Source organism: Periplaneta americana, chromosome 1 (assembly GCF_040183065.1).
Source record: "Periplaneta americana isolate PAMFEO1 chromosome 1, P.americana_PAMFEO1_priV1, whole genome shotgun sequence".
Taxonomy (NCBI): domain Eukaryota; kingdom Metazoa; phylum Arthropoda; class Insecta; order Blattodea; family Blattidae; genus Periplaneta; species Periplaneta americana.
The window spans coordinates 91,355,938-91,381,002 of NC_091117.1; the positions used below are offsets into that span (position 1 = coordinate 91,355,938).

Here is a 25,065-nt window from a genome sequence, read left to right on the forward strand (position 1 = left end):
TGGACAAAATTTTGTACAACGCCAACAAAGGTATATTCCTCGAAAGTTACTACAGTTAGTCTTGTTCCCCTTTTTATAGACTCCTTCCATTGTTCTGGTACAATTTCCTTTTCCCTGATAGTAAGTACAAGCTTATAAATTTCACTAGATAATGCGTTTCCATCTCTTGTACGAGTATTAATTCTGCTGATATTTGATCGATACCTGGAGACTTAATTTTTCAGTTTTTCTATCGGAATTTCGACTTTACAAAGTGTGGGTTCAGGTATAAATGGCTCTGCAGTTTGTATTTGAATTTCAACCCGATCATTTCTATTTGACCTATGTAAATTTAGTTAATAATAATAATAATAATAATAATAATAATAATAATAATAATAATAATATTCTGGAAGCTATAGAAAGAAGATAATATGGAGAAGACCTAAGGATATATTACGTTACGTTCCTTAAAAAATTTGGTGAGGAGTATGAACCAGATATATTATGCAAGTCCTTGGTCATGTAATCAGCATTGCTTAAAGCCACTGCTTTGAGGCAACACAGAACAAACAGGATGCAAGAAACACGCACAAATTTCGTTTTTGAGATAAATTTTACCTCCGTGCATGGAAAAGAACTAGATTTTGTTTCCGGAAACGCTATTTCTTGAACAGAGCGGAATTAATATTAACTTTTCTATGGACTCGACTAGATATGAATTCAGATTTCAGAGTAAAAGTCGACTGTTTGACTACTGTGCTCCTGTCCAACAAAAAATGATTCAAAATATTTTTTTAAAATTTCATCTAGAATGTTGTATAATACCGCGACCAGTTTTTCTGCAGCCGAAACGTTTTACATTCTTGAGTATGCATATCAGCAAGTTTTAGAAAGCTAGTAGTGTACACCGGAACTCTTTATCGACTGTGGTTGTGCGCTACGCTTGCTGGATCTGACGAGTGCCAGGGTCCCCAACCGACGAACCAGTGCCCAGCGCAACAGGCTGCCTGCCAGGACGGAATATACCGTGAACAGAGATAGAGCGACTGTTTCATTGATGTTACCGTCGTCGTCATAGCCTCCCCTCGCCCTTCCCGCTACCCTGTACCATCTCGCACGCGCAAGACAGTTGAAACGAGCAACAGCGAGCGATAGGAGACAGTTGAAATTCGAGCACAACCCATGCAACAGGCTGTATGGCTACCTACAAGCATGGCAACAATCGTTAGTTAACGATGTTGTTTAAATTGTTATTGTGAGTTTGTGGTGTGTGGTTATTGCAAGACATTTATTTGTTGTTGTGAATCTGTCCTATAGAACTAAAAATCAACTAATATTAATGACTATGTCAACAATTTTTCTCATGAACTGAAATTCGATGTTTCGCTGACACATGAAGTCAATGGCTTTGAAATATGAACATATTGCAAGGTATGTATGAAGTGATGGTTGTTATTTCAAGTTTTCCCTGACAAATTTCTAGATAAGTAAGTTGTATAATGATACCATGAACTAAATTTTATACTTCGTATACTTTCGCATTAAAATTTTGTTGTGCAGTAAGCTGACAAATGTAAAACAGTAATACGCTTAAACTTTAGCAGCTAATATCAAGCGAAAGAATAACAAATGTTCAAAGGAACTTTTAAATATTTCAGAGTCTTAAAAGAATTACCTTCGCATAAGTCGAAGTTCAAGATTTTACTTTCAGTTGTAACATAGTTTTTGATAATTTTTATAGATAGCAAACAATATCGGTGTTTTGAAAATATATGTTTTATAGAATTTTATTACTTTTTTTTTTTTTTTTATTTAACTTACCTACATTTATTAAAAATACTTGCATTTTGTACGACAATGAAAATGACCTGCACCATTCATGACTTCTCAAAAGTGTTAAGCGGTCAAGTGCAATAGGCTAACAGAACAATACTCTGATTTATAAATCGCTCTCTATAAAAAAAAAAACAATATGGCGCTTAGCGAACTTTACAGGTGATATAACTATACAACCACAAATTGTTTTTTGTATGCCGGTACTCCTACATACATTTAAAACGTTATGAACAACAAATTGATATATTAGGGATGATCCGTAATATTAATTGGCAGTGATATATTTTATGTAACTTTCCACTACAGATTCCGTTTTCAGAGAAACTTCAATACCGGTAGTTTATTGTTGAATGTTTGTTATATAGAAACTAATGAATTTTAATAAAATATAATGATATGAAATTACCAGAGATAATTTAGGCTAATTCTACAGAAGAACTAGATCGAAGGCGGCACCATTTTTCTTTTAATCTAGTCAGGAAATTGTCAATTTAATGTACACAAAAGGCCGTAATTTTATCACCTCCTTCTTTCAAATCTTAAAAATCCGGGGAATTCTGTTGACTGAATATTTATTTTCTACTGAAATAATGTTACATGACTATACTAGATTACTAATATTAACTCATCTCTTGCCTTAGCTACAGTTAACACACAATAAAGTCCTTCTGCAACGTTTTAATTCACCTCTTCTTTGCAGGTCATATTGAGCACACGGTACATTTTCTTTACTTCTGCACTTCTTCGCCTCCTCCTCCTCCTCCTCCTCCTCCTCCTCCTCCTTCTTCTTCTTCTTCTTCTTCTTCTTCTTCTTCTTCTTATTTTTCGGTGTCTTAAGCTTTCCTGAATGTTCTTTTTAAGTGAACAATGGAGCTCTGGTACTCTCCAACGTTGTTGCAACCACTGTTTTACCATTTCTTCACATAGTTGGGAAAGAAACAATTTTCTGGACATCACATTTTAATTTTTCCGACTCATAGTTCCTGTATAGATAATGCAGGAATTGATACGAACAATGTATAGGATGTCGTAAAAAAATTGTAAGGGCCATCTCTTTTTCTTCTTGTTGCAAGAAAGGTGATGACTAGAGACTAGAATTTCATGCACTATAAAATCCCAAAATATGCATGCATTCATGTACTATCAAACTATGGAATATACACGATCAAGCGAAAAGTACATTAAAACATGAACTTTCAGTTTTGTTCCAAATTTCTTATTTCACTTCACTTCACTTCACTTCACTTCACTTCACTTCACTTCACTTCACTTCACTTCACTTCACTTTTTTGCACAGTTAATAACTAACAGAATTTCTAAATTGGTTTCTGTGAGGTTCCTGCGCTTGTAAGTCAATATGTTTTTTAGTAGGCAAAGAATGACCCCTCTACATCGCAAGAAGTTATGGGTGCAAACTTGAATGAACCGTTTTCTGTTACTTAGTTTTTTTTTCCTGTTTCAATCCTGATTCCTGAAGGTAAAATGAGGATCATAAAAATCGAGAAACTGGGGTGTCCACTCAAAGCCATTAAAACATGCATTTAAACTGAATGTAATATATATTATATGCATTATTAAGCTAAAAATGGCTTAAATATGCATTATGCATGTTTTTATCCCCAAAAAGGTCAAAACATGCAAATATGCACAAAAAAGTACACATATTTGGAACCGAAAAGTAATGAAATGGATAAGTACTAAGTTTGAGCTATGTCCTATGTTCCTATAAAAACATGAATTCTGATTTGTCTTATGCTTGATCACAGCAAAATTAGCGTAAAATAAAGAAATATCTTACCTTATTAACTGGTTTCCAAATGAAGATGAACTATCGTAACTTTTACGATGGTCTTCTGAAATTACAACGCGTGTTAAATGCTTGGCAGCTGAAAGCACATTGTCGGAGAGTTCAACACACAAGGAGACAGTATTCGAAAAAAGGGAAGTCTCAATCTAAACAATCGTCAACATTCATTTCATTCATATTTTCTGTCAAAGGGCAGAGCTTTCACTGCAAACGATGCATTCTCCAATCTTCCCTATCTTCCTCACTTCATTTTGTTCTGCCCAAGGGCAGGTCTTTCACTGCAAACCCAGCTTTCTCCAATCTTTCTTATTTTTTGCCTTCCTTATCGTTTCCTCATATGATCCATATGAATGAATGAATGAATGAATGAATGAATGATGTCCCATGTTGGGCACAGGCCTCCTGTGATGGGGTTAGAACCCCATCGACAGGGATGGCTCAAGTGTACTCGCTTGGTGAGCCAATCCAGGCGAGCTTGTCGTGTATACTACTTTTGTGACATGGTTAATAACCCTGTTCAACTTTAACTAATCTCAGGACTCTGTTCTTTGTTCATTTTTTTCTTGCACTACACACATTATACTGACACTGGCATTTTGACAAACACGGATTGCTATTTACACTATTTACCTGACACTTTCTCAACACTGACTTTACTATTTACAAAACTTATCTTACACTTTCACTAATACTGACTTTACTATTTACAATATCTTAACACTGATTACGTTATCTGTTTACAATGACCTTCCCTAGTGCTTTCCACAAAACTCTGCTCTTTGCTGTCCTCGACCATTGTTTCCTCGCCTCTTTGGTAAACATGTCAGACCATCTGAGCCGTGGTATTCCCTGTCCTCTCTTTCCGACGTAGGGGTCCCACATCGTGACTGGATGGGTCCATCTTGTCTGGTGTAGTCTTGCCACATATCCCCCCAAGGTCCACTTCGTTGCCGTGGCTCGTTCTGCTGCGTCAGTAGTGTTCGTCAGTCTTTATAGTGTTTTGTTTGTCATTCTGTCTCGTAGCGTGGTGCCCAGTATTTTCCTTTGCATCTTCCTCTGGCATGTTTGTATACTTGAGCGTTGTCTCTCGGATGATCCATATACAGTATCTTAATGTTGTCTATGATATATCTTCTTCTATCCCGAACTCTTCTCCAGTTCACCATTCTTTCTAGTGCATCCTTCAGTAGGCAGTTTCTTCTCTGCCAGTGATCCAGCCAATTCCTTTTCCTCTTGATCAGTTTCAGTATCATTCTTTCTTCACCCACTCTTTCCAACACAGCTTCATTTGTTACTCTGTCTCTGTCCACATCACACATTCCATTCTTCTCCATATCCACATTTCAAATGCTTCTATTCGCTTCTCTTCACTTCGTCGTAATGTCCATATTTCTGACCATACAATGCCACACTCCATACAAAGCACTTCACTAGTCTCTTCCTTAGTTATTTTTCCAGAGTTCCGCAGAAAATGCTCTTTTTCTATTAAAAGCTTCCTCATTTAGAATTCGCAAGTTTATTTTCCGTATTTTTCTTCCTATGACCATGCTCTCCGTCTTATTTTCATTTATCTTAATCTCATACTGCTCTCAGCTGTCATTTAGCTCCAGTAGTATATCCTTTAGTATCATTTCCTCTTCTGCTAACAACACCACATCATCAGCAAACTTCCTTACTTAATGGACAAAAATAAAATTCCACATTGTAAAATTTACGATCGTTACCTGTCCAAGGTTAGCAATAAACTTTGTGCTACGAATAATATAGAGTTCTCAGCACGTTATTTTACTTTCCGGCACCTAATACTTCTCACAGAATAACCTAAACTCCGTTTCAAGAAACTGTAAAATAAGTCTACGCATTTGGGTGGGACCAATGACAAGCGAATGGCAGAGCTATCAGTGCGGGAGTATATTTCGGGCTGCATCGGCTCACTGCCGCTAAGAGGTAAGATGCGTGTGGAAGAAGGCGGTAGGTAGGGTGGCATTTCAGACGTTCGTCTTCAAGCAATGCTCTCCCCAGAGCGGTCATTGGACTGGCCCCCTCCACTCAGCACTTGCGCAAAGGACTTGTTTCGTCTCCTGTACTCTACACATTTCGGAAACAGAGTATAAAACTGTTAGTCTGTTGTAGGCTGTAGGCTGCATAGTAATGAATGGATGTATCGCCCCCATATTGTCCACATTTAGTCTGTCACGACGGAAAGGTTCACCGTTTGAATAAAAAACGCAATTCTTAATTATGTCGAAATACGACCTACTTCGACAATAATCTTTACATCCACTGGAATTAAAAATCCTTCTTGCTGGTGAAGACAAAGTTCCCAAACACTCACTGTACAGAAATTTGCACTTGGACCTCTCGTGCAAACTTCAGTACTTAAATTACATCTCTCATGTGCATTATGGCGGCGATACACTTCATTCATTACCACGTACTACAACAGATGAATAGTACTGTGGAAAGTATTGGGCGTCGGAAAGTAAAATCACATGCTTAGTACTTTATAGTCTATATAGTATTCGTAGTACGCAATTGTAAAAGTAAAAATGGTGCCTCCTTTGGTTTAGTTTTTCTGTAGAATTACCTAATTTAGAATCACTTTGTTTCTCCAAGATCAGTAATGTTTTATACATAGTATAAGTAAGAACACAATCATGATAAATTTTCGAAATTGAATTTGAGTGCAACAATTTTTATTCTTATTAAATCCGATTTTTAACTCTGTGTGGTGAAACAAATGTAAAATTTAAGAAACTATCGTTAGACTGTTTGATAGATGTCCATTGCTTCCAAATATGGATGGCTGAGATCTTAGTATGGTAGGCCTATACCTAGGCTCCTGCGAAATTAATTTCTTCCAAGAATTGAGAAATAAATGAGAGTAATGACTATTGAATTTTGACGTAAATGAGAAATCACATGTAAAGTTTATCAGGAGTCTTCCCGTTAGGCCAGGCTTATTTTGTTCCGTGAATCTCAGACACGGGACTTCAGGCTTTACTGTACTTTACTTCCGGAGAGGCCATACTAAGAATCTCGTCATCGTTAGAAATCCATCTCTCCCGGTACAATCAGAACCCACAGATCAACGAGTTATGTACTATAAAGTGGCTACAACGTCTTTTGGTTGAACACAGTTGAACATTAGTCCGCCATGTTTTGTTTGGCCAAAAATAAGGGGCGCGGTTAAAATGTGGCCGCAGATAGCAGTGATGAAGTTAGTAATTGTTGTTAATTGACTTACATATTATGTTAACAATTAAATAAAACACACGTGCGCAAAACTTTACGTTTTGTAAGAGCTCTGTTTTATTAATTTCACTAAATATTGTCCAGATATTAAATGAGAAGTTCTATTCAGTGTAATCAAACCAAAGCTCCTAAGGATAGATGAACATATTATTCGGCATAAAAATTACATAATTTTTGGCTTAGTCATAAATTAAATTATTTTATATCTAATCTAACCGAATATAAAGCCATGCAATTCAGTGCGCAAAATGACTTAAAAAAAAGATGACGATAATGTAACTAATATGAATGAATACGTACAAGAAAGATGGTGGCGACATTTTAAAGATATTCTGCAATTATTTGGAAAAGTCAACTTCTCAGCATGCAACATAATGACACTAATAGTAAGTTATGCGTATCTCACTACATTTATTGTAAGGATAAGATACTTACGGTTAACACTGTTATAAGAAACCCATAACAGGAGCCACAACTTCCCACACTTCCTCTATTTCACGTGCTGGACATATTGTGTAATCTAATATCATTTGAAAAAAAAATACTGATTCCACGCTGTCTCGCACCAATCTAAACTAGGCTGAGGCTTTTGGAGAATAAAACTGTTTCTACATTTGACCCAAGAATGAAAAATTAGGGTTATCTTCTGTTATATGAACCGTATCCAGCTCCAATTATTAGAAATTGTTGCCCTTTATTTGAAAAAAAAATCTATATAAAACAATTTAATTACAATTATGTAAAAGACCTTCCATCGTAATCCTAATATACCTATAACTAAATCTAAACTAAATAAAATAAACCGTTAGAATGAATGGTGACCGTGTATAAAGATATATTAAATTTACATTTTATCAGTCTAATTAATGGTATGGCATTCTGGCTTGTTTCCTAGGTTTCAGATGCATACTCGGGGCATCAGACACACTTTCAGCATCAATGAAATTAAATCTTCTCTTTGTGATAAGAAGTGAAATGTGTACCAATTTTTATATTTATAATTTGAGCTTAAAATATAAAGAGCATAGGCCTATTATACTAATGATGTGTGATATGAGAGAAGAGTTTGTTCTTAAAATTATTCTGCTGATAACAAAATTACACATTAATAAAAATAAAAGCAGAGTGTAAACATTAAATAACGGCACCAATACATAAACACAAAAAGAAAAGAACATTCATTACATTATTCTATCAGAGTAACAAACAAAAAAGTCTACATTCAGAAAATTGAACCTATTATAGCATATGAAACAAAAATACATCACACGGATATCTAAACATTAAAGAGAAACAAATAAATAATTACAGAGGAACAATTGTCTGTATATATCTGAAGAGTGATTAGTGGAATATGCAGCTAATCGGCGGTGCATGCAATGGAGAGGGAAAGGAACTGGCCACCCTACCCCATTATCTCCTGGCCTAGTTGCCTCATAAGTGGTGCCATGTGGGGTTCGTACCTGTCTTCGGACAGTTGACTAAACAACCTGACGAGAATACAAAATTAGGGTGCAATAATTGTCCTCACTTTTAAAGTAGGACTAACAGATAGGCCTTGGTCATTTCAAACAGAATGCAAGGAACAAATTAAAGCCATACCGGGATATGAACAATTATAACAAATCCAATAACACAGAACATATTATCAGCACTAATCATAATTATTTATTATAATAATATAGGAACAGATCTGGAAATATTACATATCAAAAGGTCAAGAACAACACGGAATATAAAAACGTACAAGAATACACAAAAATACTCAACACAAAATTAAAATTTAATTCACATACACGTTTTGACCTAACACAATACATTGGTTCTGCATTTAAAAAAAAAAATCTTTAGCACAACTCCATGCTTCTGTATGACCAAAAAAATGGCAGTCCATAGTACTGCCAGCCTCCGCAGGGAGCGCTAATCAAAGGCATATACAGCAATTCTATAGTAATATAACTCGTTGGCTGTTATCAAGGCATCGAGCCCGAGTCTCCTCTTCTATCAGTTACTTATTAAGTGAGTTTCCGCGAGCTTGTGCTAGGGTGTGCGGTTCGATCAACGTTCAGCTACTGTTTCAAACGTTTTAGTTTTAGTTCTTGATTTTTGTTTTTCAAGTTGGATCCAAATAATGGTGAATCGCAAAGAAAATACAGTCTCTGTGATTAATGTTTTCCGGACTGAGATGTCATGGTCTATTGGTACACTGGTAGAATGGTAGACAACTGCATCTCAGCCCAGAAAATCTTCATCACAGACACCGGCGTGGAAGCACACATTTTAAAATACAGTCTCTCTAGAGAAAAAGTAGTGAAGGATAAAATCGGTGTTAGAGAGTTTAAAACAACAGAGTCTAATGGAAGTTAAAAAAGTACCATTAGCACAATTTTTAAATATGTGTTTGACAACAGTGGAAAATAATTTAATTTTGTATGTTGTCTGGTATGCGGGGAATTGTATGCTCATGCCACACGCGAAGCGAAAGCACAACCAATGCGCGTAAGCGGAAAAGCAGTAGAATGCAACTAACTGGTGGATTGATGTCAGTGCAGTGCTGAGCAGTGCGGTGGACTACAGTGGCTTCGAAGCCCAGTGCGACGGGCTAGGGAGCGGCCGTGTCAAGCAGTGTTGGTCTTGGGTGGGCTAGGCTACTGACGAGTACGGAATGGCAGTGCTGATCTGTGGGCTACCGTGCATTACTCTGGTCTAAGGCTGATATGTTGATCATTCGATTACCGTGTACCTATAATGATAAAAAAACAGGGTGAATCTTTGATCCCGCTATATATCACACACCGAAGAAAAAAATCTACTTAGATAATTGAAAATAACCTCAAAATTGTAGCACACTACTCTAGAGATACGGCGTGATTATTGCGAAAGCTATAAACCGCATCCAAATACAAATACCTTCGTTTCTTATTACCCAACCGATGGTTTTCTCAGACATTTTCACACGAAATCACCACGTAATCCAATGGTATCATCATTAAGTTGCACTACGCGGACTTTTTTCTATCCAGGGGAAATCTGTGTACGTATCTACCAAAAAGCGTATATGCAAGACATACAAGCATCAACAAACCTAATCTAATCTAATCTAATCTAATCTAATCTAATCTAATCTAATCTAATCTAATCTAATCTAATCTAATCTAATCTAATCTAATCTAATCTAACCTAACCTAACCTAACCTGTCACTGATCTTCGACCTTGCGAAAACTCGCTTAATTTTAGTTTCCGGATGTATGTATATTTGTAAAGTTATACTGTCTCTCAATTCCATTTCATCATGAAATAATGCAACATGTATCAGACGTCAGTCCCGTGTGTGGTGGTGCGTAGCGAGATCGAAGATTCAATAAAGATTCTATAATAATTTTGCCCTCTATATTAATACTTTTCCATGCTGTGCTGTTTATTCACTTATCAAGGTCTCTTTCCAGATTTTGGTCAAGTATTGTGTGGACCAAGCCCGAAAGTAGATTTAACTACAAATCGCAACACTGAAAATGCTACATTAAATTTGAAAACTCCATGTTGTAATTTAAAAAAAGGGGGAAACAATAGGTGTATCTTTCAAAGTTTGCAACAATTGATCGTACATTTAAAATAATTACAGAATTACAAAGGAGACAACTTTGTTCATTCTACATAATAGCACACTGCGAATAGTATAGAGTACTAAACATATGGTTTTACTTTCCGTCACCCAATACTTTCCACAAAATAACCTAGAACCTTTTGCCTGTTGTACGTAAGTTAGTAGCTAATGAACGAATGTATTGTCGCTATATTGTCCACATCAGACGTCATGAGCGAACGGATCACCATTTAAAGGTAAAACACTATTATTAGGCCTAATTATGTCAAAATACGACCTCCTCCGACAATAATTTCTATCTCCACAGACGCTAAAGATGCTTTCTGGCTGGTGCGATCCAGGTTCCCAAACACTCACTGTACAGAACTTTTGCACCTTCACTGGCATTATGATTTCTCGCTGGTGCTGTCCGGGCTTCCAAACACCCACTAATCCAGAAATGTACATCTGGACCTCTCGAACAAACTTAAGTAGGTCTACTTGGGTTACATGTCTCATCAGCACATGCCATTATGGCGGCGATACATCCATTCATTACTGTGTATGAAAGTTCTAAGTTATTCTGTGTGAAGTATTGGATGCCGGAAAGTAAAACTCTACAAAGTACTCTACAATATTCGTAATACAGGGACATCATTTTATTTTTACTTCAATTTTTATTGTACCTGAGTTTTTGAATGTACTTCACTCCCACCCCTTCTACTAATGAACTTTCAACTGTCCTCCACACAGAACCAAGGCCGCATATAGTAAACAGCACTGAGTTAGTGAGTATAGTACGTTCCAGAAATATGTTCACGTTTTCCAGTGACGAAAGAGCTTTCAATATTGAATCATATTTTCGCACAGGTACTGTCCATTTGCCTACGTCGCATCCCGATTTCCCACACCTGCTTCTGCACGCCCCTCTGTAAAAGCTGGGCTGTCTTAGCTCTTTTGTGGGAACATTAATTTCTGTTAGGAATTGGAGTCTACGTAATATTATACAACTGTTTAAAATAACATAAATAAAAGTGGCTCGTTAAGTAATTAACTGTCACGTGATTTCCCCTCCTTTCTACGATCCTCCGGCATAACCACTTGGACGGACAGTAGATAGCAGGTCTGAGTAATTTTATCTGTGCGGGTCAGGCAGAAGTGAAGATTGAATTTACAGTACGTAAGGTACTCTTTTATAGAGTAGGCACAGAATTATTTCAACATGAGTTACTAGTACGAAGGACGAAACTGGTAATTGGAATTAGATGCAATAGTCTATAGTGCGATAATATGCACAAAAGAACTGAAACCTATATTGAAATGAACGGGCACTATTTTAAAAAATGTGTTTAAATATCCACATTATGATTATTTTTCAATTTAACTTCATTCTCTATACTGTACACTAATGTGCTGTAGACAGTATAATATACACTGCATAATGAATACGTTCGCATGAATAATTCAGTTCATGAGTAAAAACACTTATTGTTAATACTGTACTGTATTTTGATTAAACAAGAACCTAATGAAAATTATCGAATTCAAAATCGCGATATTTCCTAGTTTACGTAAATGGATGAACTACTTTTCTTCCCTCCTATACCTAGTAGAGTTATTTGTTTGTGTTTTACGCCAGTATCATCGAACTACAGTTGTGGAAGGGGGTAGCAAACGGTGTTTCCGTTTCTCTAAAGGTATAGATAGGTTAATATTAAAAATGTTAGTAAAATAAAATGATGTCCCTGTATAATTTGTTATTATTATTCTTTTATTATTATTATTATTATTATTATTATTATTATTATTATTATTAAAATTGTTAAATCATAACTCTAGCTTCCTTTGGTCTAATTCTTCTGTAAAATTACCTAAATTAATACTGGTTGTGTATTTTTGTAACAGAATTAAACGTAGCATTGTAACGATAAGAAATAGGAACCCTAGATAAGCATGCGATAGTCGCAACGTGCATTTTTGGTTGAAACACTGAGATGGAGGTCCGATGGGCGTTAGCGAACGTTCACTTCACCGAACGATTTGCGACGGGAACTCAACGTGCAACAGGTTAGATTTAGGACCATGAGGCTAATCACCATTATCCCTGTTTACATGTTTTGTACAACCAAATAAAATTAGCCAATGGGTTAGGAACTTCGCTAATGATAGTAATTACTTCCATTTAGATCGGCGGTGCGATGTAGTGTGACTTAATGGAAGCAGATGCATTGGTTTTAGCGTATGTCAACACTATTCGTCTCTTTGATATGGTTTGAATCGAATTATTTTTCATCATATTGTGAGGCGTTTATGGTAAAAGCAAAAATATTATCGATGATACAAATTTCATATTCATTAAATTACAATTATTACAAACCTTCATTTTATACTTTGACTCCATGTGTGTCTATTTGATTAGTGTTTTTGTATTTTTATTATGTGTTAAAATATTTCCCGAAAAATTAAAAGAACGATTCGGTCAGAATAAACTAATCGATACAACAATTTTTATTAAATATAAAATTTAACATGCATAATTTGTAAGAAAAATTTGACAGTTGGGAACATCCTTGAAGAAGGCGATGTTTCTAATTTTGGCTCTAGATTAAGTTCTTCCCCAGCCTTTCTCTCTCTCTCTCTCTCTCTCTCTCTCTCTCTCTCTCTCTCTCTCTCTCTCTCTCTTCACCTGTCTTCTTCACAATGACAATTTTAAATATAAAAATGTAACGTTTTATATTTTAATTTTATTAATTCGAACCAAATGCAGTATTAATAAAATCACATTACATAATATATTCCTCGCATGTAAGAGCTATGAGACTTAATAGTTTCTGTATACTGTACTAGAAATGTATTTAAATATAAGGTTGGCTGGGGTAAATGTAACCATAAAGTTCATTCCACAAAATTTTAATATGGATGTTTTATTAATCAGCAAAATAAGAAGTAACAAAGGAAAAAGAGAAACACAGATATTACAATAAGTGGAACTTTACATTTTCTTCCTGAACAATTTTTAATTCATTTTTTAAAATATGGAGCATTAGCAAATTGTAAGTTTGTTGTTTAAATGACTCGGTATTCTTAGAATTGAAGGGCTCCCTGCAAAAACGATGTAGCTCCACTTTTACAAAGTTGTGGAAAACTACAAAAAATCTAAAAAATGAAAATTTTAACTGAGCTACTTTCCTTTTCCAGAGTACTGTATGTCCTAGGTACCTAGGAGTTTCATTTTATCACTCAATTATTTATTATAATCAGAAATTTATGAAGGTGTAAAATATAAACAAATAATGGAGCTATCCCCTTTTTGAAATAAAATTGTATACAGTATAATTAGCCACGTTTTGCACTGAACACACAATTACTGTGTCAATATCATAGACTACAACATAAGACACATATACGTACAGTTACCCTGAAAAAGAATGAGACGATTCTTGGTCGTCGGAAGTTAAAGTTCTACAGCGCGGTTCACTCGATATCGACGTAGGGATACATAACATGACAGATAGTACAAGAATTGTTACAAGGACCACAACAAGGACAATTACCAGAATAAGGATCACGAAGAAGACTGCCATTTAAGGCCAGGATTTCACAACATAGCTCGAGTCCCAAAATATCATTGCTTCACTGTACCGAATGGCAAATGCCTGCTAAGGGATCTACATTCTGGACTGCTGTTATCACTGTCTTGTCTCGGTAGCTCATATAGTAGCGTGCCGGTTCCATTGTATAACCGAAACGTCTTGTGTTCGATCCCAGGTGAAACATTTTTTTATTGAGTTGTAATTAATTTGTTCAGAGTTCCTCGACTGTCTAATTTGTCGAAAAATATGGAATAATTTATGCCCAATTTCTGGGTCTTACAAGTGGGCTGAACCTCGTCAAAAAAAATAAATCTTACTTGGAAGATAAAAGTATTCTTCCTCAAACAAAAATCATAAGAAACAAAAAGAGACCTGTTAACTTAAAATCTTGTCCACATGCCATCAGCTTCTATTACAGCTCTAAGTCGATCCGGCATGGATGTCACGAGATTGTGGAATAAGTTCTGATCCCCGGCGAGATCTTCCCAGGTGTCAACAACTTGATCCCACAATTCGTCTCGATTTCGAGGGCGTCGGTGGGCATAGGTGGCTATCCTTCTCTTTTTCAATTCCGCCCATAAATTTTCGATGACATTCAAATCAGGTGACTTCGGAGGCCAATTAATGTTTTCGATTTCGGGTCTCCTTTGAAACCATCTTTGAATGCTTGCAGCATAGTGCACGGGATGGTTATCCTGCTGGAACAGCAATGTTCCTTCGGGAAAACGTTCTCGGGCGGAGGGAAGGAATATATTTTCCAGAATGTGCTCGTAAGTTTCCGCATTAAACCGGCCATCGATGCGTTCTATAACGCCAGGTCCATTGTAAGACATCCACCCCCAACACGATATGCTAAAGCGCCCCGATCTTTCACGTCGGTGCATATAGCGCTGATTATGTCGGAGACCATCCTCACGATAGACACGGACAGGACCTTCGTAATCACTCGAGATGGTTGTTTCTTCGGAGAAAATTACATTTCTGCAATCGAAATCCACTCGATTGGTAGCGAAGGCAAGACGGTCGACAGCTTGTGCTTCCCCCAATATTTCCATTTGCGCAGCCCTCCGGCTCCTAATACCGCGGTTCCTCAACCTGCTGATCACAGTCTGTGAAGAGCCGGGAAAGTTAGATGCTGCTCTTATTTCGTTAGCATTCAGAAAGGGGTCCTGTCGAACTGTCTCGAATAAAAGAGCATCCTCTTCCAATGAAGAAATCCGCGGACGCCCAGGAATAGGGCGATTTTCGACCTCCCCAAAATTTTGGTAACGATGAACCCATCTCGCGGCTGTACTTCCAGGAACACCGACCAAACGGCCAGCAGATCTAGCCCCATATCCAGCCTCAACTAGAGCTATAACTCGCTGTCTCATGTCACATCGGTTCGCCATTACGATGAGAAATGAGAGATGACGATAATACTTCAGTGTAGACAATGACTATTTAACATGATATAGAATTATTGAAATAAGAGGCATCTTGCATAGTAAGAGTTAATAAATCAACCCTAAATTAAATATCTAAATAACAGGATATAACAGGAAGTCCAATTGTTGCGAAACTAATCAAATTAAATCTAATTACATTAAATAAACAAACCCCAAGTTATGACACCACATTGCTACAGCTAAATTGTATGTTATTAACATAAGCATTGAATAGGTCCGTGCTTATGTGTTGGACGACAAAACCAAACATCGAAAGTTCGAATCTTGCCTAGGAATGTAACTTCTTGCTTTTTATAATGTAAATCAGACTTATAACTACAATCATTCATATTTCTTACATTATTTATTAATATTTATAGCCAACATTGAATTTGTAAAGAAAAGACTTTAGAAATCTCATATGGAATTTGTGATCTGTAGTGACATAAACATAGATTATCTCTCGGAACTTTTCCGTAAAAGTAAATTAAATTCACTCCTTGAAACTGGAAACCTTATTCGTAGAGTCATTTTCCCATAGCATACAAGCTGAAGTAACACAGCCATTGATAAACGTTTTGTACACAGAATTAGACTGAATTCCTATTCGACAGAACCTATAATCAATGGCTTGTCTGACCATGATAAACAAATCCTATGTGTTTCCAATGTCACTGAACAATTTCAAAATAATAATTTAAAAACTAAGAAAGGATCGTAATTGCTGTATCTAGTGATTATTTACATTTATGTCTACAAAATGAATCTTGGAAAAACATATATGATACTGGTACTACTGATATTAAGAGTAAATATATTGAATTTTTCACTTAATTTCATAATCACTTCAGTGGATGTTCTCCACTCAATGTTGTGAAAAAATTCAAAAGTTAAAACATGTAGATAACGCAGGGACTTCAAAATCTCATGTATTAAAAAGAAGAATCTATATGTAATGAGTTGCAATGTAATAATCTTCATGTTCTTAAATACTGCAAGAAGTACAGTGTAATTTATAAAAAATTATGAAGGAGGGAAATAGATTATATTTTAGTAGAAAAGTACAAAATTCAGATAATACAATTAAACCTATTCGGAATATTATTAAATTTAAACTTGTAGATATCCTAAAAAAGAAAATATTTTTTCATTAAAACCAATGATTATAAAGTAGAGGATCCCAAATCTATTGCAAATTCTTTTAACGTATTATAGTATATAGTACAGAAATATTATTGACAACTTAAACATTCAAGATTTTGCAAAAGATACTGCAATTGGTTACTTAACAGATGTATTTAATAATTATTATTAATATATGTAATTAGTCAATAACTGCAACAGTGCTTATACATTCAATCATAACATGAATAAAATTTAATGCAAACACGTAGATAAAATAGTTAAAATTAACTGCAGGGGTGAGAATGAAATAATCCAAAGCCATACTTTTAACAAAAATTGTTTTTTGCGAGTGCATTTCTTACACATATGGGAAAGCTATTAATAAATTATTGTAATAATTACTCAACAAATGACATGGCCTAAGGACTCTAAACCTTTGTAAAAGTTTGTCTATTATTATATATATTTTTATAATTTCATTTTAATTGTTAGTTTTTAATATATATGCATTTACATTGTATATATGTGTGTGTATAAATGCATTCATTAGATTAACGTTTATAATATTATAACTTGTAATTTTGTATTGTTTGCGATCATTAACACTTAATCTCAGGACTTTGTAAAACTATATTTCAACGTGACTTAGCTATTTCAACGTTATTTAGACAAAAAAAATTGTTGTGTATACTAAGAATCGAACTCGCACTCTTCTACACAACACGCAGAAGTCTTACCGTCTGAGCTATGGAAACGACATGAAAGCTTTCCTTTCTGTGCGGAGTGTCGATCTAGTCATGAAGGTCCATTGTCGATTTAACTACACGATTTATGTATATATTTATCTTTTATTTACGTAATATTATCATATTTTTTGCAGTTTTTTAATTGAATTTCGGAACGATGCTAGTAACAAACCAAATAGCCTGAATTTAAGTAACTCAATATTCGTTATCTTGTGTATCGGTGTCATCTCCGATCATGCGCAGTGTCTTACATCTGAGACTTAGGAATATTCAATCGTCTCATCCTTTTCCAGGGAAACTGTACATACAAATAATTTTATAAGTATATACAGGTTGAACTGTAAGTAATGTCATTAATTTCAGGGAGTTACTCTTTGAGATATTTCAAACAAAAAAGTTTAATACAATTTTGCTCTTTTTTACTTTCTTTTCGAGATAAAAATGGTTTTAAATGAAACATTTCATAGCCTGTTTTGGAAAAGCTATTGATTTAATCCGCAATATGCTGGCTCATTTTAAGAGAACAGTGCATGTTGATAATAAATTATTGAAAGAACTTTAGATTTGTCCTTCAAATGTGCATAAATCTGATCCGAACAAATATAACATTTTAAAATTCCTTTGCAGAACGAAAAGTTACATTTGTTCGGATCAAATTTCTGCACATTTAAAGGACAAAACTAAAATTATTTCAATTATTTATTATCATAATACACTGCTCTCTTAAAGTGACTGAGCATATTGGGAATTAAATCAATGGCTTTCCAAAATACGCTATGATATGTTTCATATAAAACAATTTTTATCGCAAATAGGAAGCAAAAACGAGCAAAAATGTATTAAATATTTTTTCTGAAATATCTCAAAGAATAACCCCCTGAAATTAGTGACACTACTTACTGTTCACTCTGTAGGCCTGTAAAGATCCTGGAAATGCTTCCTTATTGCAACGAAACGATAGGGAGCTCAGTTGCAATTCCACTGTAACTTCCTACCAAATTCTCGGAATCATACCGTTCTTGGGATAAAAGATCGGGCTTATTTTTTAACGTATGAACAAGTAAAACATTAATTTCACCAAAACGTGGAGACATACCATTTTTGCAGGGAGCCCTTCAATTTTATGTAAGATGCAGACCAAATATGATTTTATTAATCAAAACACTGTAAGTCACACTTTACATGTCAAATGGAGTAAGTGCAACTTATGGCATAAGTAGACATATTTATTGTGTTGATATTCTTCTGAGGCAAGAGTATGGTGACTAATTCCAACCTTATTCTTTATTATAAAAATAATTGTATCTAGTACTTGATGTATAGTAAGCAATGTCCAGGTCCCAATCTTACCGCAGTAGAGGTCCAGGGTGCTTACTTTCCCTGTAGTGTAAAGAGGTTGACATTATGTCAACCATAAGAAAACGTTGAAAATTTAATTAAAACATAATGTACGTATGTACACTTGGTCAAAATGAAAGTGGCTGGTCTTTTGAGCAGCGAAAATTTTCTGAGCGCGCAGTTCACTACCGTAAACCTCCGTCCGCCGCTTTAGTTAAGTCCATAATACAATGCGCTGATTTGGGCTACCTCCACAGCATGCTTCGAATCTCCGTAGTGAATTTTTTTGTTTTGTCCTCTCTTTTATTTTTTACAACTCCTTTTAGTGTAATATAATCAAATAATTTTGCTTATGTTAATTCATGTTACTTACAGATAATTACAAAATTGGTGAAAATTTGTGGTTATAATTCCAGGAAATCAGAATATATTTTGTCATCAGGATTATGGTTTTTCTTCTTGTTTACAATTACTACGTTTAGGCCCTGATAATCACGGATTTAAATTAGTAGTCTATAATAATCATATTCCCTGTAGCATAACTTGTTAATTAATTATTGTCAATTATTTAACTGTCAACATATTATTTACAGAATGTTCCTTAGGCAATAGAGTGCAAAGCAGCAGGGATTAATAAAATAACTAACACAGCATTTTAATACCTCCACAGCATGCTTGGCGTGGAGCAGTGATTAAGGTACTTAACTTCTATGAACTTCTATGCAGACAGTTTGAGTTCGAATCTCCGTAGTGAATTTTTTGTTTTGTCCTTTCTTTTATTTTTTACAACTTCTTGTAGTGTAATATAATCAAATAATTTTGCCATGCTAATTCATGTTACTTACAGATAATTACAAAATTGGTGAAAATTTATGGCTATAATTCCAGGAAATCATAATATATTATTTTGTCATCAGAATTATGGTTTTCCTTTTTGTTTATAATTACTACGTTTAGGTCCTGATGATCACGGATTTAGATTCGTATAATAATAATCATATCCCTGCAGCACAACTTGCAAATTAATTATTGTCAATTATTTAACCGTCAACATGTTTACTGAATGTTACTTAGGCAATAGAGTACAAAGCAGCAGGGATTAATAAAATAATTAACACAGCATTTTAATATGAAAGCCCCTAATTGTCGTCTTTAGTGTTACTTCCATCTAACGTCAAAAGTTTCTATTAACACGAAAAAAATAATAAAGCGAAAAGTATTGTAAGGATAAAAAAATGACGAAAACCTGTTATATTTTCACTGATTTATTTAAAAGGCAACAAAAAAAAAGTTAAGTAACTCCACGAAGAATTGAACTTATAACCTCACGAACTCTTAGCTATCGTTCTGCAAACTACGCTAAGAGTTTTACTGCAGTCAGAACGGCATTGTAACTAGCAATGGTCATACTCCACTTGAGAACCTGTTATACATTATATAGTGTTTGTGTTACAATATTCACTGTTTTACACTCTGAACGATCTGTCTGTTGTAAATCTCGCATATGAATTATTTTCTCGGAAGATTTTAATTATTAATAATTGTGCTCCCCATTATTACTAGAAGAATATACGCAGTCTTTTGAACAAAACCTGGCTGTCCCGAGCGCTAACGGAAATACCCGATTCGAACTTAGTCTCTCAGACGCCGGCCACTTTCATTTTGACTAAGTGTACAGTACGATATACATTTGATAATGTATGTGCTTTGGACCTCTATTATGAGAAGATAACCTGGCCGATGCCTGCTACATAATTGCCCGACGATTTTCCCGAAGAAAATCGTAAAATATAAAATACAGGGTTTCAATGTTTTGTTTCTTTTTATCGAAAGGCTATAATAGAATATTACGTAAAATAGAGTTGTATGTTGAAAAATGACATAATTTATGGTCTAAAATATTTATTTATTTTTTTTATAAAATTCATATGCAAGAGCTGGAAAGTACTTTAAGAAATACGCATAAAACTTCTTGATAGAAAAGTAAAACATCATTAAGCTGTATTTTAGTATAACATAGGCCTAATATGAGAAACTGAAATTAAATGTGCCACGATAACATTAAAATTATTTGCACTTAATTGGTTAAATAACTTCGAAGGTTCAAACAAAAGATCACGACCCTTAATTGAGGGGTTGAAAGCAATAGTGGTGTAACTCACTAATAGTAAGAACTGTGATATTGAAATGTTTGCGTTTCATAGTACTGAAAAATTAGATACATTATGAGGGAATGTTCTCTGTGTTAACAAATGAATAAAGGAATGAACTTTCATATAAGAAATGGAAGAAAGGCTTTATTGCATAATTTTGGTATTATATTTCTCATTTATGTTACATAATAATTGAATCTATACTAATAATAAATCTGTAGCCGAAATTTTTCTGGTAATTTTCGATTTTCCAAAAATAATTGGTCCTAACATATATAATTAACCACCCTGAAACCGAAAATCGCTTTTTTGAAATTTTTGTATGTCTGTCTGTATGTTTGTTACCTTTTCACGCGATAATGGCTGAACGGATTTCGATGAAAATTGGAAAATAAATTAAGTTCGTTGTAACTTAGATTTTAGGCTATATGGCATTCAAAATACATTATTTAAAAGGGGGGTTATAAGGGGATCTGAATTAAATAAATTGAAATATCTCGCTTATTATTGATTTATGTGAAAAATGTTACATAACAAAAGTTTCTTTAAAAATAATTTGCGATAAGTTTTATTCCTTGAAAAATTTTGATAGGACTGATATTTTATGAGATAAATGAGTTTTAAAATTAAAATAACTGCTATCTAAGGCCGTGTAATGAATTAAAAAACAAATGACTTCGTCTATAAGGGGCCTTGGACAGCAACAATCGAAAGCTATGAAAGATAGCCTACAGAGAATGTTTCTGTGTTTGTATGAAGTAATATCGGAAGCTAAATTAACCGATTTGTATAATTAATTATTATTTCACCATTGGAAAGTGTAGTTTCTCTAGATGGACATAATGCTATAATGTTATTACAGTAACTTCTGATATAATATAATATAATTTATAATGTAATGTAATATTATATAATATAATTTATTTGAAGGGTTCAGAACCATAGTGGGCCAAGCGCCATTTACTGAATACGTAGAAAACAAGGGTTAAAATTAAGTTATTACCAGGGAACGGATTTATATGGACTAAAAATATATGAAATATGTAAATATATATGTAGTTATTTTTACCAAAATATGGAATTAAATATGGATTTTTACCAAAATATGGAATTAAATATGGACTTAAAATTATAAAAAAATGACTATGTACGTTAAATATTGGTACATTTTAATCAAACTAAACAAAAAATATAATGGACGTACCTTATCTTCCAATGTAGTTTCAACAAAACACAATTTTTATTGTCTGTTACCGTAACAATAGGTTACAAACATTTCTTTCAAGTGCTGAAAAGTGAATCTTCTTCTATTGTCTCTGAGGATAGATTTATACTGACTAAAAGAGCGTTCGACGTCACAAGAAGTAACTGGTACATAATTCAATTTCACAATGTCTGCTGGGATAAGTCCAAGTTAATCTTCACTGTTGATTCACCACTCATCACAGCAACAACCTTTTGTAGTTCTTCATATCCAGGGTTTTTTGAAAGTACAGTGTCCACCTTAGCTCTTACTGCATCTGCAACTTTACCTCTACCACGATTCAGTTGTTCCACAGTACTATTTATAATTTCAAAACTTTCAGATAGTGAAAGGTGCCTATTTTGGAGACTTTTGAGCGTTTTTATGATGCATGAAAATGTATGCTGAATGTGAGCTAAGTCATTCTTCACACTTATGTCACAGGTAACTGTTTTCGCAGTATCAATTGAGACTGCATCTTCAGAGTCCAATGCAAGGAGAACATTGTTAATAGAGTCTATATGTTCGGCATAATATTCAACTGCTTCTAGCCATGTACCCCATCTAGTTAAAATTGGCTTTGGTGGCAATGGAATTTCAGGGTACATTTCTTTCAACACGTTAACTCTACTGGGAGCTTTGAGAAATACTTTTTTCACTGATGAAATCAACAAATCTACTTTAGGGAAATTGTCTCTGACCACTTCTGCCACACGATGAAATGCATGCGCCACACAAGTAAAATGAGTCAATTTAGGATATACAACAGATAATGCTTGTCCAGCTTTGACCATATAAGGGGCAGCATCGCTAATAAAGAATAACACATTATCGTACATAATACCCTTTGGCCACAGGATACCCATAGCTTCGTTGAACAGTTTAACTATAGTTTTGTTATTGCACTTTTCTAGAACATCACAATGTAAAAGAATTCGTTCAGAATATTGTTCACTTAACAAACCGATAACTACATTACCAACAAGTCTACCTTCTTTGTCGGGAGTCTCATCAATGGAAACCCAAATTGAACTATCTTTAATTTCATCTCTTATCTTCTGTATTGTCTCATCGTAGATGGATGGAGCATACGTCTTCCTAAGTGTTGACTCATCCGGGATTGTATGTTGAGTATATTTTTCAAGGAATTCCCTGAAGACCTTATTCTTTAGTTTGTTGAGAGGAATATCAGCAGAGATGAGAGAACGGCACAGGTCGATGTTAAACTCAGATCTTACATTCGATGTTGTTGGTTGTGTTAAAAACAATTGTCTCTGCTTGGAATTTAGTTGTTTGTTGGCCTGATGTTTACTAGTTGTAATGTGTTGTTGCACCAGGAACTTTTGTGTAGATGATACTGCACACTGACACAAATTACAAAATAATATTTTATTGTCAGTTGATAAACCATCTTCTTTAAATTCTGAAATGTAACTTGTTAGTTTTGATTTTAAATTGACTGAATGACGTACTTTTGGCATATTTACCGTCTTTATAGTATGATTTACAAAACTGAACCTATGTGTACTCTGACTGGCATTTAACTGTTGAGCTGCACAACTGAAGTCTGTTAAAAATTTTAAATTAAATTAATACAGTTTTGTAACTTACTTTCCCATTGTTGATAGGACTGCTAATTTTCAAATAACTCTGATGTTAAAGGGATTACTGAACATGTGTTTAAATCTCTATTGTTGAAATGTATTTTTAAAAGTTAATGGAATTTTGTTTTGTTTTATTGTTAAACCTAATATAATATGGACTGTTTTATATGAAATATGGAAAATATATGGAAATTAACGAAAATATGTACTAAACTCTAAAATATGGAAAAATATGGAAAATAAAAGTAGGATTTTTCAACCCTACACATTGTGAAACATAAAGATAATGCAAAATATAAATTATATTAGCTTTATAAGTAAATATGTATTTACATATAAATCCTTTCCCTGGTTATTACCATAATTCAATGGAAACATATAACAAGTAAAATAAAGTATACACATTAAATCTAAATGATGTCAATGTTCATTAAACTATGGTTGCATTTAATAAAAATTAAGAAACATGTTAAAGGAATTGTCATTGCACCAAATGAGTGGTCTCTGGACAAAAATGATCGCATTTTAATTATTTGGATGCAATTTAAATTAAGTAACATATTAAACGATTTATCCTTCTATCAAACACGAATGTTCCCTGGATCAAATGTCCTATTTTAATTATGTAATTACTTTATATTTATTTCTAACGGGTGCAGCGGAGCGCACGGGTACGGCTAGTAATAAAATAAAGAGCAAAATATGATGTTGTAAACTTTGCTTTTTGTACCTGGACCTAGAATGTGAAAGTCGTATTAAAATTGTCATCAATGTTACTATGAGGTATAAAGATGAGTTCAAATACACATTAAAATTAAACAAAATGACCTGAAATTAATAAAAACTCACAGGGGATAGGCAAACAAATACTTAATATAAATAAGCAAAATATTGAAAATTTCTGACACTCATTAACATTATCATCATTACAATAGTTTTCAAATGAGCAAAGAATGAGCAAGATCCAGCCTATTCATTATCATCAGACAGTGATTCAAATGAACCCAAGTGTTCCCTGTTACTCGTTTCTAATGAAGTGAAATATTGGTGGTGTAGGGGTGGTATGAACTTCAAGAAATCCAACATATATTTCTTCTTTTGGACAGTAATGGACCTCCTGTTACCGTATAATTGTTACTATATCACAGTCGAGAAATATTTTGGGCGCTCCTTCCTTACTGATTTCAAGTCGAGCTGACTGATTGGCATGTCATCATTTAAGGTGGTCTAGTAAAACATAGTATATAGTTTGGAATGGTCAAAGCGGATTCACTGAATTTGAAACCAATTTATGTTTTCTCCATCTGTATTCTTCTTCCTTCATGTGATACTTTTTTCATATTCTTTAGTTGTCTTGAAATCATACTGGTTC

The 25,065-nt window shown here is 34.3% G+C and overlaps 1 protein-coding gene across 2 annotated transcripts in view; it reads left to right on the forward strand.

Moving 5' to 3' along the window:
- The first annotated feature begins 1,130 nt into the window (after window positions 1-1,130).
- Window positions 1,131-25,065, forward strand: part of Rph (Rabphilin) — a 652,346-nt gene continuing 628,411 nt past the window's right edge. For both annotated transcript variants that reach the window (XM_069824012.1, XM_069824022.1), the window contains exon 1: window positions 1,131-1,413. The gene's annotated coding sequence lies outside the window, so the exon portion shown is untranslated. The remainder of the gene's footprint in view (window positions 1,414-25,065) is intronic.